The following is a 21428-nucleotide window of genomic DNA, read 5'->3' as shown; positions in this document are numbered from 1 at the left end:
ACACTTGCTGTTTCTTTAATTGAAGTTGAAGTACCCTTTCTCTCCTCTGCTTTGCAAAACCCTGTTCTGCTGAGGACCTAAGAAGTTAAGCTAAAAGGCTGTCTCTTCTGGGAAGATGTCCTGTTCACACAATATGGGCATTGCTTTCCCAAGATTCAATGCCCCGTCCTCACCCTCCAACCAGGTCTTGTTTGGTGCTGGTCGGGCAGGAAGAGATCTGGGGCTGGGCTTCTCTCACTCTGCTGTGAATTCCATGGGGCAGCTGAGAAAGCACTCAGAAGTGCTAACCAGTGCTCCTACCCCAGGGGGTTCCCTGCCCCCCAGACTGCCCTCATCCTCAGGCCTGAGCCTCTCATTAGTCTGAGTGGGGCTGTAAATAGATCTCTCCACCGACCTGGAGTTTAGAGGCCTCCCTGGGGCCTGGTGTATGGCAGTTGGGCAACCTCCCTCACCTCTGGGGTGAAGGTGGGGGTGAGTCAATCTTCTGAAAATTAGGCTCCAGCTGGAGGGAACCAGAGACCCCAACTGGTGTGTTGGGGGTTGAGAGGGATGGAGAAGACAGGGCCTGCCACTCAGTACCAGGGGCCAGGGAGGGAGCAGCCCTGAAGCCTGCACCTCCCAGCAGCATCCTTTAATGCTTAGAGTCCTCTAGGCCCTGTGGATCTGGGCCCCACTCCTGCTTTCATCTAAAATAAACCCCTTCAGTTCGGAGCCTGCAGGGGTTCTGGGACCACCCCCTCATTCAGCCTCAGCCTCACCTTCAAAGGCTCCTCCCCAGCCTGGGGAACCTTGGTTACTTCCTCCTCTCCTGCCTCAACATTAAACATCACCTCCTCCGGGGAGCCTTCCACACTCCGATAGACAGAGTTGACATCCCCTCCTCTGGCCCCTCCTCTTTGGACAGTGGCCCCTCTTACAGCCCTGCCTCTTCCCTCCCCACCCCCTCTCCAGATCTCCGAGGGCAGAGGCTGTGTCTTATCTGCAGCGCCCAGCACCCAGCCAGGCCTAGGGGTGTGGGGAAGAGAACGCAGGGAGGCTTCTAGGACCCAACGAGCCCAGACCTGGCTTCTCCGCCCGGTCCGGGTTCCAGCAGGCGAGGAGCCTAGGCGATCACTGTCATCTCTGGGGTCTGCGAAGCAGCGCGGGTTGCGCCAGCTCCCGCTCCAGCCCGCTCGCTCGCTCCCCTGCCGCTGCCTCCACCGTTAGCGGAGCGGAGAGCACCTTCCAAGCTGCGCCAGCGCTAATGCTCAGAGCCCGGCGCATCGGCTCCTAATGAGAACATAATTACCCAGATGGAGAGGGAGCCTCACCCTGCTCCTTAATTGTTGCCTTAAAGGGGTGGTTCTCGGGCGCAGTGCGGGGCGGAGGGAAGGGCCGGGACGCTCCCACGGGCGTAGGTTCGGTCCTGGGGCCCCGCAGACCGAGTGGAAGGCGAAAGACCCTGGGCTGCTGATTGTGCGCCCTACGCTTGGCCTCTGGCTTTCTGTGCGACCTTAGACTACCCTCTCCTCCAATCCTAGCCTTATTTTCCTCAACTCACAAATGCAACGGATGGGCTAGAAGACGTCTAGGGTTTCTTCGAGGTGGGCTTACTTTTCCCATTGATGCATCTTTAACTCTAAGCCTTCCCCTCCGGGCATCCAGCCACCCACCTCCAGCAGGCACTTGGCCCAGTCCTTGTCACCCCTACCCCCATTCAAACAAAACACTGAAACCTGTTACTGACTCTGGGTGAGGCCAGTGGTACCCTGGAACGGAAGGTCAAGCCCAGAGGGGAAGCGCAGGCACACCTCCCTCTGAGCTCATCCCACAGAGCAAAAAAGGAGTTCCCAGGGGCGATGACCAAGGTCTCTTGATCGCTCTGCACAGGGTCCCTCACTGAAGATACACATTCTCTCTGAGCCTCTTTGTCCTCACATTTCAAATGGGGACAACAATGCCTTCACAGCAGGGTGGTTTTGAAGACTATGCTAAAAGGCATAAAAACTGCTCAACACTGCCTGACACATAGTAGGTGCTGAGTAAATGGCAACAACAGTAAGGATTAATGGACACCTGGCATATCACACTATCACAGAAATAGGACACAGGGAACATCTGGGTGGGTCCCAGCCACACTGAACAGATGGGAAAACTGAAACCAGAAGAGGGAGGGACAGAGCAGGTGGATGTAAATGGTAGGCACAGGGAAAGGATCCTGTATTCTTTATTTTTCCTGCATGCCTTCCCATCCCCGCTCCCCATCAATCATGAGAGTAGGACATTTTACCCGCTGCTGCTTATGTATATGTGCTTTGACCACTGGGTCCGACTGCTCTCTGTCTGCGTGTCTCATGCTCCCCGGTTAGAGTATGAGGCCTGTTCGCATGTCTGTGTCCCTTTACAGGGTGAGGCCCTCCAAGGCGGGAACTGTGTCCTCCTCCTCTTGCTTGGCCAGTGTCCCCATAGTGCCTGGCACAGAGCAGGTGTCCTGTGATGGTGTCATGAGCTAACCCAAACTGTGTCCGGCACAATTGCCAGATATGGACACAGCCAATGAAAGCGCCCTTCAGGGGACTTCCTGGACCTCTCATCCGCCTCCCCCACCCATCCCCCACCTCACTCACAGGAATGCTGACGCGGAAGTGCGCCCAGCCCCTGGGCAGACAGGGAAGCCTTCCCAGTCACCTGTACTTGCTTTTACCTCTTCTTCCCATTTCACTCTGAGCCCCGCCTGTCCCCAGGAAGTCCCAGCTGTGACCCTGAGATGGCCGTGAGCAGGGACAGTGAGGAAGAGCCCAGCATTAGATGTATGGGTTGGTGTTCGGATTTGTTGCTGGGCGTTCTCACTGGGAAAATGCTTTGCTGTGCATAGATGAAGCCGCCTGCACTTCAGGAGGCAGTGAGGAACCAGCACAGCTGATGTCACAAAGGTGAGCCTCGTGATTATAGGGAGGTCTTCCAGTTGTGTGGTCACAGCCCAGAGCCTAGGGAGGTCTTTGTTCATCTTGCTGAGCTCTGAAGAGTTCAGGGAAGGGATCCAGGCTGAGGGATGAGGGATAGACCCTGCCTGATGTGAACAGGCTCCAGCCTGACCTCAGGGCTCTGTTTGAGCTCCACCTCGTCTGCAAAGCCCTCTCCGACCCCCACCCATCAGGGCCTTGCGCCCTGTGCTGAGCACCTGAACGCTCCTATTCAGATCACAGCCTGCCCCCAACTCTGCTGGCCACTAAGCTCCATGAGGATCCAACCCTCACCTGCATGCTCCCTGCAGTGTTCCCAGCACCTGGCATAGTGTCAGAGACAGGAGATGCTCTTTAGATGTTCCTGGAATGGGTGAGTGAGTGAACACATGAATGTGTGAGCAGATGGATGGAGGGATTACTAAGATTGCATTGTGAGCATGTTTGTCTGGCCCATCAGACTGTGCACTCTACAAAGGTGTCTACCTTGTGCCTTGTTTATAGTTATATTCTCAGTGCCTAGCGCAGCATCTAGAATACAGTTATGTGAAAAGTATTTCTTGAATGAATGGATGAGGAGTAACAGGTGCTTTGGAACTGGGACTCACTGTGTTGTGAGACTCTGGAGTGCAGGCCTGGCACTGTGCTCCTGTAAATCCTCAGCGTTCTCCTGGAAAGCCACAGTATCTTAGAATGGAACTGCATTGTACCTGCTGTCTGCAGCTGACCCCAGAGCACACGTTGTTTTTGCACACTGCTTGCCCCACCCCATGCCCAACATACTGCGAGCACCTTAGGAAGTAGTGACCACATTTTATTTTCCTTAAAGAACGGGAACACCCTCCCCTTCTCCCCAGCATCTAATAATGGGATTGAGTATTGGTTGATTGGCTGTTTAATCCAGGATCAAGCCATTAAGTCTTTGGTGGTGAGTGGGGATTGAAGCCCTTAGTGATGGTGGTAGGGAGCAGTGATCAGCTAGGGCCACCAGCAGCTTTTCTCATGAGCCAGCACACTGGCCAGATGTGAACAGTGGCCACACGGGGCCTTGACCAGTGAGGGGGCTGGCAATTCCTTGCTCATGGCTGGCCACAGGGGCTCTGGGTTTGTGTCCTAACCGAAAACAGAATGAGCTCTGAAATCTCCTCACAGCGTTGGCTTCTGCTGCAGATCATGGAGGTAGAGTGGGCTCAGCTCATTTCCTCTAAATAAAATCAAAGATTCCCCAAATCCTCTACATTCCTCAGACCCAGTGTCCAGCTGGGAGTTCAGCCCAATTCTCTGGAATGCTCTGCTAGCCAGCAGCAACCTGCTTACTCAGGTGAGGCTCAAGAGCCTTTTCTTCCATCATCAGAAATGACTGCACACTTTCAGGGAAACTTTCAAAGAGGGAAGAGGGAATTACTAACAAAGGAAAGCAACTGGGCGTTTTGTTCCTCCTCATTTAAAAGGAAGCCGTGTGCTCTGCCTAGAACTTGTATTGGAAAGACTCTCCTTTGTATTCTGAGAGACTCAAAAATAAACTCCCCCATGTGTACTTGTGCTGAGAAGTTCAGATGATTTTATAATGACTGAGTGGCTCCAAATATGGCATTGAAATGCGGCCGGTGAGCAGCCTTCTATTTTACTAACTCATCTTGACCAAAGTTGGTCGATTTAGGTCTCAGCAATGTTCCGAATGCTCTCTCTCTCGTTCTCTTTTCTTGGAGTTCATTTCAGGTAGATGGATTATTTACTTATTCTGGAGATGCTGAGGCATAGGGCATGCTGGCAATGCCAATTGAGCTGCGGGTGCGAACTCACAGCTCATCCTCACGTGCTGGGAGTGTCTAGTGCTTTTCCTTCCTTCTCCTCTGGGCCCTTGATACTTCCCAAGTGGGCATGAACTTGGCAGGTTCACCAGCATGGGGGCCTAAGCAATCTCCTGCAGCAATACGAGTGACGGTGGTGCTCTGAGGCTGTGAAATTTTTCCCTGTTTGCCTGAACGTGTCCCTGCCTCTGTCATAAAAAGCTGGGATCCAGACTGAGGGCAGAAACAAGCCTGTCCCTCAAGGAGTGACACCACACCACCTCTAAATCCTAGGCCATAGAAGTCGATGAAATGCAAGACCCGCAGGAGACAGGGTCTTCTCTGAGTTTCCAGCTTCAGGTTGTCCTCAGAATCCTGCCTTATAGCAAAAGCCATCTGTGGAGTAGCTCTCAGAGATGTGATCTTAGTCTTCTTTTGGCTCCTCTTACCCCATTTTCTCCTCAGGAGCCAGAGCGAGCTTCTCAAAACGTAAACTAAGCCACACGAATCCTCTGCTTAAAACCATCCATTGTGAACCCAGCCTCCTCCACGGTCTGAGCCCTGCTGATCTCTGCGACCTCTCCTTCTATTGTTCTCCTCTGGGGCGAAGTGGCTCCTTCTGGCTTTCTCTTAGCTCCTACAATATGCCAAGCTCTCTCCTGTCTCAGCACCTCCCTGCCTGTCGATCCTTTGGGGGCAACGGATGCTCTTCCATCTCCCACTGGTTGTGCGCAGTTTCCTTCTCCTCTTCTGCACCTGAGCTAAGAGCTCACCTTTGCAGTGAGGCCATCCTGATCACTCTAATATTGAGTCACTTTCTCTCCTACCAGCTGAGCTCTGTCACACTGCCCTGTTTCATTTTCCTTACAGCGGTTGTGACCCTTGGAGATGCTCATTTATTTGTTTACTTGTTTACTGTCTGTCTCCCTGCCTGGGGACAGGGCGCTGGCTGTCCTCACTTTATTCCCAGGGTTTGGAAGGGAACCTGGAATAGTAGGGGCTCGATTCATATATGAAAGACAGAACAGCAAGCAGCCACCCAGTCCTGCTCCCCAGAGCTCAGGACTTCCGCTCCATCAGAGCAGAGCCATCTCCTCATTGGTCCCTCTGCTTGGCAGCCCAGAAGGAGCGGTGGCCAGGGATCTTTAAACCAGCCCCCCACCAAGACTCATTCGTGCTGAGGGGGAGTAGGCTGGCAGCTCTCGGGTCAAGGAGGGGCCTGGAAAACGGGTCTCATAGCCACATGCCCAATAAACGGGCTTCCTGGTTGTAGTGTCCACTGCTGGAATTGCTTAACTCAGCTGAACCATGTGATCAGGCTGGGGAAAACTGAAGGCAGCTGTGAATTGTTAAATGTTTCCTCTGGAAGTTATCCTGCAAGAGACAGGCACAAACAAGAGGAGCAGAGGGACCCAATGGGTCTAGGGCAGAGGTGGAAAGTAGCCAGGATGTCATTCCTGGAACTGTTATGCAACGCGGAGCAGAGGTGGGTGGTGAGGTGGGAACTGGCGAGGAGAGCGAGGGCTCAAGAATCATATGCACAAAAGGGAAGGCAGCTTTGTGACTGTCCCCAAGATGCGAGCAGGCAGCAGTAGGGGCAGAAATAGCAGCAAAACGAGTCTAATGTTGTTGAAAAAAGATGTGTGTCCCCAGACTGCAAAATATCCACTACAGAAATACCCAGGGGGGCTGGAGTTGTCGGTCAGAACATTTATTCGACAGTGCTGACCTCACGATCATGGTGCCCTGCACCAGCCTGCTCCGTAGGTCCCATGGAGGGACCAGGCGTGGGGCTGCTGCGGAGAGCGTAGTGCAGAGAAGGGTAAGAAATGAGGGGTGGGGGCTTGGTTAGGGGGGCATCCTCTCCCTCCCACACCACCCCAGACACGGTCACATGCATGGCCCGACTCAGTTTCCACGACCTTCGGAGTTTGCCCTCTGTGTACAGAACAGCAAAGGCCACTGATTAACAAAACAGGCTTTGGAGCTGAGCTGGTTTTGAGACTGACTTTATCACCATATTCAGGACTCCTGTGGTTTCAGATGCCAGAAACTCAACCCAAACTGGCCTTCACACCACTCTTGCAAAAGAATTTACTGGCTCCCAGAAGCAAAAACATTCCAAAGGGTTTTGAATTCAGGTATGGCTGAATCCAGGTGCTTCAACACATCATCAGAAATTTGCATTTCTTCATCCCCAGGTTTATTTCTAGGTCCCGCCTTGTGGCAATTTGACTCCAGCAACAACAGGCTCACGTTCTCCTTGCCCAGTTTCCACATTAGGAAAAGAGCAATTCCCCACCTCCCACCCCCGGCCCCCTGCAGTGCCAGCAAAAGTTCCACAGCTGATGACTACAGAACTGACTTAGGTCATGTGCGTTCCCAGAACAATCTATGGTCAGGGGGAAAAATGAGCTAATTGGCCAGGCATAGAGCCAGGCTGGGAGTGGGGGTGGGAAGGGGTAGCCCAACTGGGAGCAGCTGCCACCAAAGAAAGGGGAATGCATGTAAGGTTAGCTATTTCCTGGCTGTGTGACTTTAGGCAAAGAGCTTAACGTCTCTGAGCTTTGGTTTCCTTATCTGTTAAAATGAGCTGAGCAATGATATCTAATCCCATTAGGATTAATGAGGTAATACGTGTGAAAATGGGAACTAAAACTTCCATCGAAGTTCAAATGCAAATGTTTACACTTTATCGAGTGGTGTAACTGGTAATTTAGAGCGCCCTTCTTCACGCACAGCTGTGTCCCAACTATGGCTTGCTCACGGACCAGTGGTCACCTGGTATGTTTTTGCATTGCCACGGAGCCAGCTGGCAGTGAGATGGGCTCTGTACATGGTTAGTGCGCATTAAATGGTAGAATACTTATTACTATTGTTCCAGAGACAATTTTTGCCAATGCCCGTACACGCTGGCATTATTATTTAATTATATCACAAATGTATCTTTTTTTCCTCAGAAGAACATAAGCTCCTTATGCCCTAATAATGCTTATGCACACGTATAGATCATCTGGAGATCTTGGTAAAAGGAAGATTCTCATTATTGGTTGGGCTTGAGATTTTTCCAATACTAACAAACTCCCACGTTATGAGTTTGCAGACTATGCTTGCGTAGCGATGGCATAGGACCATATATATACCACAGTTATTTCCAAATACCAGTCCGCAGGTGTGTTGTATCAGAATCACCTGGGACTTTTTTTCTTCTTTAGAAGAGAATTTCCTGGTAGCTCATATAGAAAAGTAAGTATGAGAGACAAAGATCACTGCAGGCATAACTTGGTCACTAGTGCCTGGTCTCTGTGTCTCTCATGCACTCAACTCCCTTCATTTCTCATGGTCACAAAATGGCTGCAGAAGCTCCAACCCTTTCGTTGTCTCTGCGTCAAATCCTCTGTTCCAGAAGTCTTTGCAGAATTCTCATGGTATCTAATTGGCTGTGAAGGACTCTCAAGCCAATCTCTAAATCCATTTCTATGGAAAGGTGTTGTAGACTCTGGTTAGGCCTAAGTCATATCCCCCTCCTGAAGTTAGAGAATGGAGTCCATATCATTTAAGGATCAAGGATTGTGCATATATCTGTGTGTGTAGGGGGATTTCCAAACTAAAAGTAGAAGATAGCACAGAAAGTCGAGGGCCGCTCAGCCTCAGTGCCAACCCCAGATGCTGATATCTAACTCTTCACTCCGCATACTCACCCACGTGGCTCATAGGCACCTCCAGTATAACATGTGCATAAAGTAGCCCCAGTCTTCTCTCTTCAAAGCTTCTCCTGCCAAAGTCTTTTCCATCTCGGTTAATGGCAACCCCGTTCTTCTGGTAGCTCAGACTGGACACCTTGGCATCATCCCAGATCCCTCTTTCTCTCTTATGCCCAAAATCTAATCTATCAGCAAAGTCCTATCAGCTCCACCTTCGCAATGAATCCAACGGTCAGCTGATCCAGGTCACCATCATCTCTCCCTTGGACAATGACAGTCAACTAATTTGTCTCCTGGCTTGCCCTCTTGCTGAGGTATGTCTCTTCTCCCCGTGGCAGCCACGGCATGTGCGCTAGATCATGGCATTCCTCTGCTGAAACTTCCAAATGGGTTTCCTGCTCATTTACAATGAAATATGAACTATTTGTCATGGCCCTTCCTGACCTGTCCTGTACCCCACCCCACCTTGCTACTTCTCCGACCACTCACCCAGGAGCTTGAGTGAAGCGCACCTTCTGGTCCCTGCCCCTAAGATTCTGATCCAGTCGCTCGGGCTGGGCGCAAGCCTCTGCATTTCCACAAGTCCTGTGCATGACTGCAATGTGCAGCCCAGCTCTGTAAACAATGGCTCCCCACGCCTGGCCTGGGCTGTGGCATGGAGCAAGTGACAAACATCTGCTGAGTCAGCATCTCTTCGTTCCCTGTGTTTGTGCGTGGTTTTCAGAGTCAAGCGGAATGTGCGAGGGGAACAGGGTTACTTATTGTTTCCCATAATGAAATATGATTATACAAAGATGTTATTTCTGTAATGCTGAGGAGATCATCTGAGAAGTGTAATTAGCATCAGCGTGTTTACAGGAGAAAGGTGCATCCTGCCCAAGCTGGCCGACACGTTCCCCTCTCGATAGGATGCCTTGGCCTCGACGTGGTGACTGCACCCTTCGCTCCCTGCCCTAATGGCGACAGCCATTGCAGCACACCGTGTTTCTGTCTGGCTGCCACGTGGATAACGAAGGCAGCCTCACAAGAGCCCTTGTACAAACTGTACCTGCTGGAGAGCCTGCCCACCTGACTCTGGTCATTTTAATTTAGCCCTTCACACTGCCAAAGCCACCTTGTCTGCTGTCCCTTCCTACTCATTGCCACTCTTGGATCTGCTTGTTCCCGTAGGTGTCAGCACCCGGCTTCCTGCCTCCCTCTCCCCTTCTCCCTGGGCTGTGCAGCCCTGACCTGGTCTCAGAGGCCCCGCCCACCCTGCACTGCCTTCTTGAGATGTCCCAGTGACAGGCACTAGCTCCCTGCTGTCCTCTTTTTGTTGGATGTTGGCTTAATGTCCAAGTGTAAGAAGACCTGCCACGGGACATCAAAGGCCTTAGTCTATAATCTTCTGATTTGAGCCTCAACCGGGAGTTCTGATAGGACTCTGGTTGCAAGGAACAGAAATTGGCTATTTTCAGCAGAAAAGGAGTTTCTTCATACGCCCTTGGGCAGCTCACAGCATTGAATTAAAGGCTGAAGATACACCCAAAAAAGACAGGGCGCAGGAGGACAGCTCTGGGGTGGGGGCCTAGGGAACAGAAGCTGCTGGCGGTCCCTTTGGGATCCCACCTTCAGGTTGCATCAAAGATAGTAATTTTCATTCTTATGTCACGAAGCTCAATCTAATGTCAATGCAGAGAGGATTCCACGGCGAGCACCCGGGGGACCTGGGCATTTTGATTGTCCAAGGCTGTAGACAACGGAGCCAAGTCAGTCCCTCAAGTCGAAGTGAGGGCTGGCAGTGTGGGCTCCCAGCCAGGCTGTCTGGGTTTGTGTCCCAGCCCTGCTCTGATCAGCTGTGCAGCCCTCGGCCAGTCACGTCTGTGTGTGTGGGCCTCAGTTGTCCCACCTGAAACATGGAGATAATAATACCGCCTCCTTCATAGGCTCATGGTGACGCTTATTACATGAATGTGTAAGACACTCGAAACAGTGCCAGGCACAGAGTAGGTGCTCAATAAACGTTAGTTATTCTTAGTAAGATGGAAAATCCGGGGTGTGCATGTGGTGGTGCTGGGAGGTCAATGATGCCAGTGTGCTCCCTGTGGGGTCTGTGCCTGTCCTGCCCCCACCCTGGCTCAGGTGTCCTCTCCTCCTGCCTCAGGAGGAAGCCTCAGGCCTGTCCTGGCCCATCAGTCCCGTGAACAAAGGGGGACCAGGCAGCATAGGTATTGACCAGGGGCACGGGCTTTAGAGGCAACTAGACCTTGCTCAGATCCTGTCTCTGCTACAAAGAGCTGTGTGACCCAGGTAAGTTGCAGAGCATTTCTGACCAGGATAGTAACCAGTATTGTGAAAACCTACTTCTTAGAGTGGTTAGGGGGATCCATTCACTTATGCAAAAAGGAGCTATTGGAGGCCGGGCGCGGTGGCTCACGCCTGTAATCCTAGCACTCTGGGAGGCCGAGGCCGGAGGATCACTCAAGGTCAGGAGTTCAAGACCAGCCTAAGCAAGAGTGAGACCCTGTCTCTACTAAAAATACAAAGAAATTAGCTGGACAACTAAAAATATATAGAAAAAATTAGCCGGGCTTGGTGGCACATGCCTGTAGTCCCAGCTACTCGGGAGGCTGAGACAGGAGGATTGCTTGAGCTCGGGAGTTTGAGGTTGCTGTGAGCTAGGCTGATGCCACGGCACTCTAGCCCAGACAACAGAGCAGGACTGTGTCTCAAAAAAAAAGGAGTTATTGGGCCCTAGAGTGAGCTAGACATAGTTCCAGGTGCTGAGACTACAGCATGCACCAAACAGACACAGCCCCTGCTCTCAAGCTGATGGGCCTGCCTTAATCCAGCAATCATACCATGTTGCATAACGGCACAGATTTATACATGCTGTGGAGGAAATGCCCACATGGGGAACAATGAGCTGTCAGGGAGTCTGATTTTGAGCTAAGATTTGAAGTTAGGAATTAGCCAGGCCAAGCTTGAGGGTGGAGGAGAGCATTCCAGATAGAAGGAACAGCATGTGCAAAACTGCTAGGGTGGACAATGCTGAAGGTGGGGAAGGAAGGAGGCCAAGATGAGGCTGGGGAGTTGCAGGAGCCAGAGGTGAGGATTTGGGTGTTTGCTCTGAGCGCAGTGGTCCCTGTGAAACGTTGGAAGCAGAGGAGTGCCGTGATTGTCTTTGCATTTGCAGGACGCCAGGGTGCGGGGAAGGGAAAGGCTTGGAGGGGGGCCAGGGGGAGGCGGGCAGACAGTGGCGAGGCTGTGACGGCCACCAGGCTCAGGGATAAAGGCAGGTGGGCCAGGGCCCTGGCAGTAGGGTTGGAGAACAGTAGATGGATTTGACAGAGACGGGAGTGGAATGCTTAGGACTCGGTGATGGATGAGGAGAGGGGTGAGGGAGAGAGGTGTCGGGGCCGCTCTCTGGTTTCTCTGAGGGTTCTGGTTGTGCTGTGGGACGCCTGGCCACTCCCTGCGGGGAAAGTAAATGGGGGGAGGAGTGGCAGTGAGGGCAGTGGAGGACATGCTGCATTTGAGTTTCCGTTGAGATTTCACCCGTCGATGTGAAATACACAGCTAGATGTCATTGTTGGAGGCCAGAGGACAGGTCTGAGTGGAGGCGTCAACTTGGGCCTCACCCGCGTTCAGGGCGGTCGGGGACCCCTGAGCAGAGCCGAGCTGGCTGACGGGAAACACCAAGACAATCTGGGGAAGGCTCTTCGCGAGTGCTGTCATGTTATACAAACTTACGTGATTGTGTGTGTGTGTGCATGTGTGAGTGTGTGTGTGTGCAGGCACGTGTGCTCCTGCAGCCAAATCCACCCTCTCGAGGCCGCTGCCGAGACTGGCTTCTGGCCTTACCTGTGCTGAGACTGGTTTATCTGATTAGCTCCCCTTGTCACCTCTTAAAGGCTAAGCGGCAGAAGGGGTTAGGCGGGGCGGGGCGGGGCGCGGGGGAGGGACCGAGGCGCCGAGGGTGGTCTTCCTGAGCTTTCCTGCACCTCAGCGCACAAACAATTCAGGCCTGACACTGTGATTGAACTTAATTTCTTTCTTTCTAATGCCTTCCCTGCAAGAGTTATGAGTCCGGCTTCTCCTGACAGCACCAGGGGGAGGACGATATTGGCGATGGCATAAAAGCTGAGGAGAGAGGGAAGAGCAAAAGATGGAGCATTTATCCTGAGCAGAGTCCTCGAGCACCAGCCACCTCCGAGTGAGACAGAGAAACCGAGGGCTTTAAAAATAGAACCTCTTAACTGCTTCAGGTGGGGAAACAATCCAGACCGAAGCTGGCTGATTCTAAGCAGCTGGTCCCTGTCGAGGCCAAGAGCCCCCGAGCCCCCAGAGGAGACGCAGGCAGGGCAGTTGTGCTGGAGCAGAGGGGGCTTAGCTGGACGCTGGGCCAGGAGGCTTGTCTGGAATGGGCTGTTCCCATGCAAGACACAGTCCACAGGGGACAGACAGGTCTCTTAATGGAGACAGCAGTGTCCCTGGAGCTGGCAACAGGCAGTAGGACAGGCTATTTTGGGAACAGACCAGAACATCTGCATGCAAGCACAGGTTGTTGTCTCCAAAACAGTTCTCGGTGCAGTTCCCTGTCTTTCAAATCATGCAGGTTTGGTGCCCTGGGGAGGCTCGGGGCCCAGTGGGGATAGACGGGCACAGATGTGGGCAGTGCCACAGGAGAGAGAGGTGTCGCGTCCCACAGCATCTCGGTGGAGGCGGGGCGGGGGAGGCTTCAGGGAGGAGGGGACTTTGTTTTCAATTGGCTTTATTTTTCAGACCAGTTTTAGGTTTACAGAAAAATTGATGAGATAGCACAGAAAGTTTCCATATTCCTCCCCCCTCCCCTTTTAGCCAGTTTCCTCTAATATTAACATCTCACATTACTATGGTACCTTTGTCACAATCGGTGAGCCAGTATTGATACATTGTGATTGACTGAAGTCCACGCTGCTTCAGATTTCCCTAGTTTTTACCTAACGTCCGTTTCTGTCCCGGGACCCCGTCCGGCCCACTACGGTGCATTTGGCTGCCGTGTTTCCTCGGGCTGCTCTCGGCTGTGACGGCGTCTCAGACTTCCCTTGGTTTTGATGACCTTGACAGTGTTGAGGAGTACTGTCAAGTATTTTGTAGGATGCCGCTCTATGAGAATTTATCTAATGTTTTTCTCATGATTAGAATGGAGCTATGGACATTCGGGAGGAGGACCACAGAAGCGCCTTTTTCATCATATCGTACCAAAGGTACCTGCCATCGGCTTGATTTATCACTGTTAACGCTGACCTTCGTCACCTGGCTGAGGTAGCGTTTGCCAGGCTTCTCCACTGCAAAGCCAATCTCCACCCCCCTCCTTCCCATACTGTATTCTTTGGCAAGAAGTCAGTTTGTACAGCCTACATTTAAGGAGAGAGGAGTTATTTTTCCTCTCCTTGAGAGAGCTGAGTACATAAACTATTTTGAGTTCTTCTGCAAGGGACATTTTTCTCTTCTCTCACATTTATTTGTTTATATCAGTATGGACTCATGGATATTTATTTTATACATTGGATTGTAATGCAATACTTCTTTATTTTGTTGCTCAAATTGTTCCGGTTTGGGGCATTAGGAGCTCTTTCAGCTAGCTCTACTGTCCACCTGACATACCCCCTTCAATGCAGGTTCTGTTTTGTTTTTTAATTTTTTGGCACTTCAAGATGCTCCAGGCTCATCTTGAGCATTTCCTCCTGCAGTCCTAGGGTCAGCCGTTTCTCTAAGGAACTGTGTTCTTTTTACTGAAGAATGGTATTAGAAGGTATTGGGGACATCTTTTGCCATGGGGGTCATTGCTTGTAGGACTTCGTAGCAGACAGAGCAAGAAAATATGTGTGTATACTAACCCTTGCACTTTCACACATCAATTAGTATTTCTACATACAACCACCTATGTATGAGGTTACAGACGTTAAACTGATGTCTCCAATTCTAATCCACTACCGTGTGGGTCATTCTAGCCTCCTGCCCTTGCTTGTCTGTAAATTCCCACTGTAACAGTGAGAAACCTGGATCCCACCATCCACTATTTTTTACTTATTTGTTCAATTCTAGTATAGAATTGTTAACCTGTACCCATGTAGGAAATGCCTTTATCAAGTAGAGCATGGTGCTTATGTGAAGTTCCTTTTGCCCTTGGTCTTACAGACTCCACTCATTCCCGATGTTACTTAGGTCAGCATCTTTCCTCCCCACTCCCTTCGCTGAGGTTGTTTCATACATTTCTAATACACTTAAGATTCTCTTGTCACAATCTGTATTTCTTCCTGGGATCCCCCAACTGCCTACTGTTTTTTAAAAATTGCATTTATTAAGGTAAATTCCTGCCAACAGCACACAAGGGCTCCCTTTTCTCCACATCCTCACCAACACTTCCCTTTGTCGTTTTGATAACAGTCATTGTAACAAGCATGAGGTGATATCTCATTGTGGTTTTGGTTTGCATTTCCTTGATGATTAGTGATACTCAGCACCTTTTCACATACCTGTTGGTTATTTGTATGTTCTCTTTTGAGAAATGTCTACTCAGGTATTTTGCCCATTTTTTAATCAAATTATTAATTTTCTTGCTATGGAGTTGTCTGTATTCCTTATGTATTTGGATATTAATCTCTTATCAAATGTAAAGCTTGCAAATATTTTCTCTCATTCTGTAGATTGCCTTTTAACTCTGTTGATTATTTTCTTTGCTGTGCTGAAGGATTTTAGTTTGATGCAATCATATTTGTCTACTTTTGCTTCTGTTACCTATGCTTTTGGGGTCATATCCCAAAAATTATTGTCCCAGGCCCATATCATGGAGTTTTCCCCCTGTGTTTTCTTCTAGTAGTTTTATAATTTCAGGTCTTACATCTAAGTCTTTCATCTATTTTGTGTCGATTTTTGTATATGGTGTGATGTAAGGATCCAATTTCATTCTCTTGCATGTGAATATCCAGTTTGCCCCAGCACTGTTTATTGAAAAGACTATGGTTTCCCCATTGTGTATTCTTGACACCCTTATAGAAGATCAATTGACCATAAATGCATAGATTTATTTCTGGGCTCTCTATTCTGTTCCAGTGGTCTATGTGTCTGTTTTTATGCCAGTACTATGCTTTTTTTTTTCCCTGCAGACCTCCTGTGTGGTCAGCATGCTGTTTTGATTACTATGGCTTTGTAGTATATTTCAAAGTCAGGTGGAATGATGCCTCTACCTTTATTCTTTCTGCTCAAGATTGCTTTGGCTATTTGGGATCTTTTGTGGTTTCATATGAATTTTAGATTTTTTTTTATATTTCTTTAACAAATGTCACTAAAATTGTGATAGGGATTGCATTGAATCTGTAGATCACTTTGGGTAGCATGGACATTCTAACAATATGAATTCTTCTAATCCATGAACATGAAATACCATTCCATTTATTTGTGTGTTCTTCAATTTCTTTCATCAATGTCTGATAGTTTTTAGTGCACAGATCTTTCATCTCCTGGGTTAAATTTATTCCTAAGTATTTTATTTATTTATTCCTAAGTATTGTTTTTGATGCTATTGCAAATGGGATTTTTAAAAATTGCATCTTCAGATAGCTCATCATATGTGGAAAAACAACTGATTTTTGTATATTGATTTTGTATCCTGCTACTTTACTGAATTAATTTATTAGTTCTAACAGTATTTTGGTGGAGTCTTTAGGGGTTTCTATATATCAGATCATGTCATCTGCAAACAATAGGCAATTTTACTTCTTCCTTTCTGATTTGAATGCTTTTTATTTCTTTCTCTTGCCTAATTGCTGTGACTAGGACTTCTGGTACTATGTTGAATAGAAGAAGTGAGAGTGGGCATCTTTGTCTTGTTAATGATCTTATAAGAAAACTTTTCAGCTTTTCACCATTGAATATGATGTTAGCTGTGCGCTTGTTATATAGGATCTTATGTTGAGGTACATTTCTTCAATTCCTAATTAGTTGAGAGTTTTCTTTTTTTTATCATGAAAGGATGTTGAATTTTGCCAGATGCTTTTTCTTAAAAAAAAAAGAAATAAAGATGGGGTCTCACTATGTTGCTTAGCCTGGAGTGCAGTGGCTATTCATAGGTGTGATCATAGTGCATTGTAGCCTCAAATTCCTGCCTCAGCCTCCCAAGTAGCTGGGACCATAGGCAGATGCTTTTCTTGCATCTACTGAGGTGAACATATGATTTTTTTCCTTCCATTCTGTTAATGTGGTGTATCAAATTTATTGATTTGCATATGTTGAACCATCCTTGCATACCAGAAATAAATCTCACTTGATTATGGTGTATGATCCTTTTAATGTGTTGTGCATTTGGTTTGCTAATATTTTGTTAAGGATTTTTGCATATCTGTTCACCAGGGATATTGGCCTGTGATTTCTTTTCTTTTACTGTGTTTGTCTTTAGAATCAGTCAAACCATTTACTCTTTTAAAACACTTTCTTTTACTTGAAAGCATTATTTTTGTTATTTTATTTTTAATTGACCAATAATAATTGTAGATATTTTTGGAGTACAATGTGGTATTTCAATACCATGTATACATTGTGTGGAATGATCATATCAGGCAAATTAGCATGTCCGTCACCTCATTTCTCTGTGCAAAAACATTTAGAATCTTCTCTTTTAGCTGTTTTAAGATATTCAATACATTATAATTTTACTTTTAACCTATATGTGTGTTTATATATAAAGTGAGTTTCTTTTAGACAATGTATAATTTGGCCTTCTTATTTGTAAAAAATTTTTTTGTAGAGATGGGGTCTTGCTATGTTGCCCAGGCTGGTCTTGAACTTCTGGCCTCAGCAATCCTGTCACCTAGGCCTCCCAAAGTGTTGAGATTACAAGCATTAGCCACCATGACTGGCCATTTAAAAAAATTCATTCTGACATTTCTGTCTTTTAATTGGTTTGCTGACATCATTCACATTTGAAGTATTTTTTTATCTACCTGGTTTGTAACTGTTTTTTATTCATTACACTTGTTCTCACCACCCCCCTTCTTGTTCTACATTCTCTGGTTTTAATTAAGCATTATATATGATTTTATTTTCTATTCTCTCTTTACATATCAATTATACTTCTTTTAAAAAATTTTTAGTGGCTTCCTGAGAGATTGCAATATACATTTAAAGTAACTAAGTGTACTTTCAAACAACACTGTACTGCTTCTCAGGTAGTACGGCCACCTGACAATTGGATATGCCCAATTTCTCATGCCTGTCTCTTAAAAAATTGCTGTCATTAATTTCACCTACTATTATTGCTTTGAACAAATATTATTTATCAGATCAATTAAGAATAAGAAGAATAAAAGATTTTATTTTACTTTTATTTATTCCTTCTCTGATGCTTTCCCTTTTATCACATAAATATGGATTCCTGAGCTACATAATTTTCCTTGTTCCTGAAGAACTTCTTTTAACATCGCTTACAGGGCAGGTTTGGTGGTGATGAATTCTCCCAGTTTTTGTTTTTCAGAGAAGGTCTTTGTTTTCTCTTCACTTTTGGAGACTGATTTTGCTGGATGTAGAATTCTAGGTTGGTGGTTTTTTTTGTTTTTTTTTTTTTTCTGTCAACACTTTAAATATTTCACTCCATTTTCTTGTTGCTTACACAGTTTCTGATGAGAAGTCCGCTGTAATTCTGATGCTTATTCCTCTATAGGTAATGCATTTGTTTTTCTTTCGCTTCTTTTAACATTTTCTCTTTGTCAAAGTTAAATATGATATTCCTAGGTGTAGAGTGTTTGGTATTTATCCTATTTGTTGTTCCTCTGAGCTTCCAAGGTCTCTAGTTTGGTTCTTGTCATTAATTTTGGAAAGTTCTTGGCTACTATTACTTTAAATATTTTTCTGCTCCATTCTGTCTTCTCTTTCTGGTATTCAAATTATGTGTATGTTAAACCTTTTGAAATTGTTCTACAGTTATTGGATATTCTATTCTATTTTTCCCCCATTCTTTTTGCTCTTGTATTCTAGTCTGTGAAATTTCTATTGACATGCCTCCAAGCACACTGATTCTTTCCTTGCCCACGTCCAGTCTACTGATGAGTCGATGAGTGCATCCGAGGCATTCTTCCCCTCTGTTAACAGTGTTTTTATTTCTACCATCTTCCTTTGATTCTTTCTAACAGTTTTCATCTCTCTGTTTACATTACTCATCTGTTCTTGCATGTCTTCTACTTTTTCCTTTAGAGATCTTAACATATTCATTGTAGTTATTTTAGATAATTCTAAAATCTATGTCATATGTAAGTCTGGTACTGATGCTTGCTTTGTCTCTTCAGACTGTGTTTTTTCTGCCTTTTAACATGTCTTATAATTTTTTGTTGGAAGCCAGACATGATATATTGGGCGATAGAAACTGAGGAAAGTAGTGTGAGGTTTTATATTAATCTGGTTAGGTATTGGTCTGTGTTTAATGTTTGCTATAGCCATAGGTGCTGGGGACTTCAAATTCCTCTAATGTCCTTGTTTTTTGTCTATCCGGATGTCTTTGCTTTTTCCTAAAATTTACTTCTTAAATAAATAGAGTCTGAGGCTTGCAGCTGTTTCAGCTATCCTCTGCAGTTGTTACACTGTAGCCCTATTATTGTAGCGGTGTGGTGTGGGGAAGGGGAAGCAATCTGTAATCTTATGATTAAATCTTAGTGTTTTAATGGGTCTGGGTCCCTAGACTGTGACATATCAAGTGTTTTTTTATCCCCCCATCTTCCTGCTGCCCTTAGGTGAGATAGGGAGGCGAGAGGGGAGCTGAGGTTGTCTAATTGCTCTTCTAACTCTGTGAGATAAGGCTCTGATGAAGTCTTTTTCATGGGAGAGTAGGCCTTTGTTACAGAGAGCATGCTGGGCACATTTCAAAATGGTTACTTCTACCCTCAAGGGATTTTTCTTGACTCTTCACCATGAGAATTTGGTGGGGTTCCTGGCAGGAAAACTCACAAAAGTGTGGGAGTGCTTCTGAGACTGGCCTTCATGACATTCTAACTCTCAGTCTTGTCTCCACTCAACCTCCAGTAACTCACCAAAATCCGCATTTAAGTGACCTGCCAGTTTACACTGCGGTGGCTTCTGCTTCATGCAAGCTGATCTTGACAGTTCTCTGTATTTGCCTATCTGTCCAGATTTCCGGATGTCACTTTGCCCCGCAACCTCAATTCTCTAATGGGTCTAAGAAAAGTCATTAATTTTCAGTTTGCTCAGCACTTTTTGTTGTTGTAAGGATGACAGTGATGGTTTCCAAGCTCTTTACATGTCAGAACTTAAACCAGAAGTTCAGGAGGTGACTTTTGAGCATAACTTCTGCAATAGAGAAGGCCACCCTCACCACACCTTGTGGCCTGTCATCATCACTGAGGCTGATGACAGTGATGAGATGGAGAACTGGCAATCCCCTCAGGTCTCCGGCCCTAGGCCTTCCTCCTCCCTCTTCAGTGTCCTCACCTCAGGACGGGGATCCGGAGCCACCGTGCAGCCCTGTGTTCCTTGAGCAATGCCTTTCCTCTTCTTACTCTTCCAGAGTTATGGCTCGGGAACTTACCTGCAATGAAAGTCATGTCAGCGTAGACCTTGGTTGTGTTTTGACCACCTAACCACCCATTTGCTCCCCCTTCTGCAGCAGCTCTCCATTTTCCCTTAGAGATGCACCCCCGCCCCCAGTTGCAATCTGTGGCTTCAGGTGAGGCCAATTCATTCTCTGCGGCCAGGCATGTGACTCTGGCCTGGCCAATCAGAGCCTCAAGTTTTCCTGAACACAGTGATTGGTTCAGGGATGTGACCCTGATCCCAGTGGAGCCAATGAGATGGGAGAGGATGTTCTTGACCTACCAGCAGGGATTATGGGACCAGAAGGGAGGAGCTCGATGGCAGTCACAGTGACATGGAGGAGAATGAAACCGTATCCTGGTGACATTGCTTAAGCTTCTGCTTCTAGCTGTGCCTGAAAATTCTGCCATTTGGAAACTTTTTTTTCACAAGATCCTTTTGTTTCAGGATTCCCTTTTTGTTTAAGTTGTGGGCTGGGTTTACTCTTGCTGCCTTCCAAAACCAGTTCAGAGTGCAGTAGAAATCTGTGGTCAATAAACACTATTATGCCAGAGAACAATGCCTTAACTCAGGAGAGGTTACTTTAATAGAAGAATTTCAGATCTCTGAAAGGGAGATGCAATTGAAGCCCCCCCAAATACGTGCCCACACCCTGGGTGGGTGTGCCCCAGTGTATGGTAATGGGGTGTGTACTCGTTCACTGAACCTTTTTTTTTTTTTTCTTACCTTCTCTATTAACTGCTGTTTACCCGGAGTTTACTGGACAATTTTCTCAGTATCTGATTCTGGGTGTGCCATTCCTGCATAGAATCTTGAGATGTCTAAGACACTTCTTGAAGACGAGTCTACTTTTCCCTGTCATTTTATATCCTCAGCTTCTTCGGACACAGATCCCCATTTAGCGTGGGATTCGGCCGACCCCTGCAGCTTTTACTCTGAGGGAGCCAACCAGAGCCACGTATGCTCACAGGCTTGCAGGGTCCTTGCCGTGGGTGAGCAGCACGGTGATGGGGGCCCCTGCCTCGCCCAAGTCAGATGAGGAGAGAAGGATTAAACGAGGATTTATACTTTCAGAGTTGCAGCTGTCAACTTAGAGATCATTAACCCAGGAGTTGGCAAACTTCAGGCCAAATCCAGCCCACCACATGTTTTTGTAAATGGTTGAAAAAAAATTGAAAGAAGAATAATTTTCATGATAGGTGAAAATTGTATGAAAACCAAATGTCAGTGTTCATAAATAAAGTTTTAAGGACAGGCACAGTGGCTCATGTCTGTAATCCTAGCATTTTGGGAAACTGAGGTGCAGGATGGCTTGAGCCCAGGAGTTCGAGACCACCCTGAGCAACACAGTGGGACTCTGTCTTTAAATAAAATAGAAAAATTAGCCGGGCATGGTGGTGCATGCCTGTAGTCCCAGCTACTGAGGAGGCTGA

This window comes from Lemur catta, chromosome 20 (genome assembly GCF_020740605.2).
Source record: "Lemur catta isolate mLemCat1 chromosome 20, mLemCat1.pri, whole genome shotgun sequence".
Taxonomy (NCBI): Eukaryota; Metazoa; Chordata; class Mammalia; order Primates; family Lemuridae; genus Lemur; species Lemur catta.
Note: the sequence above shows the minus strand (reverse complement) of the source record.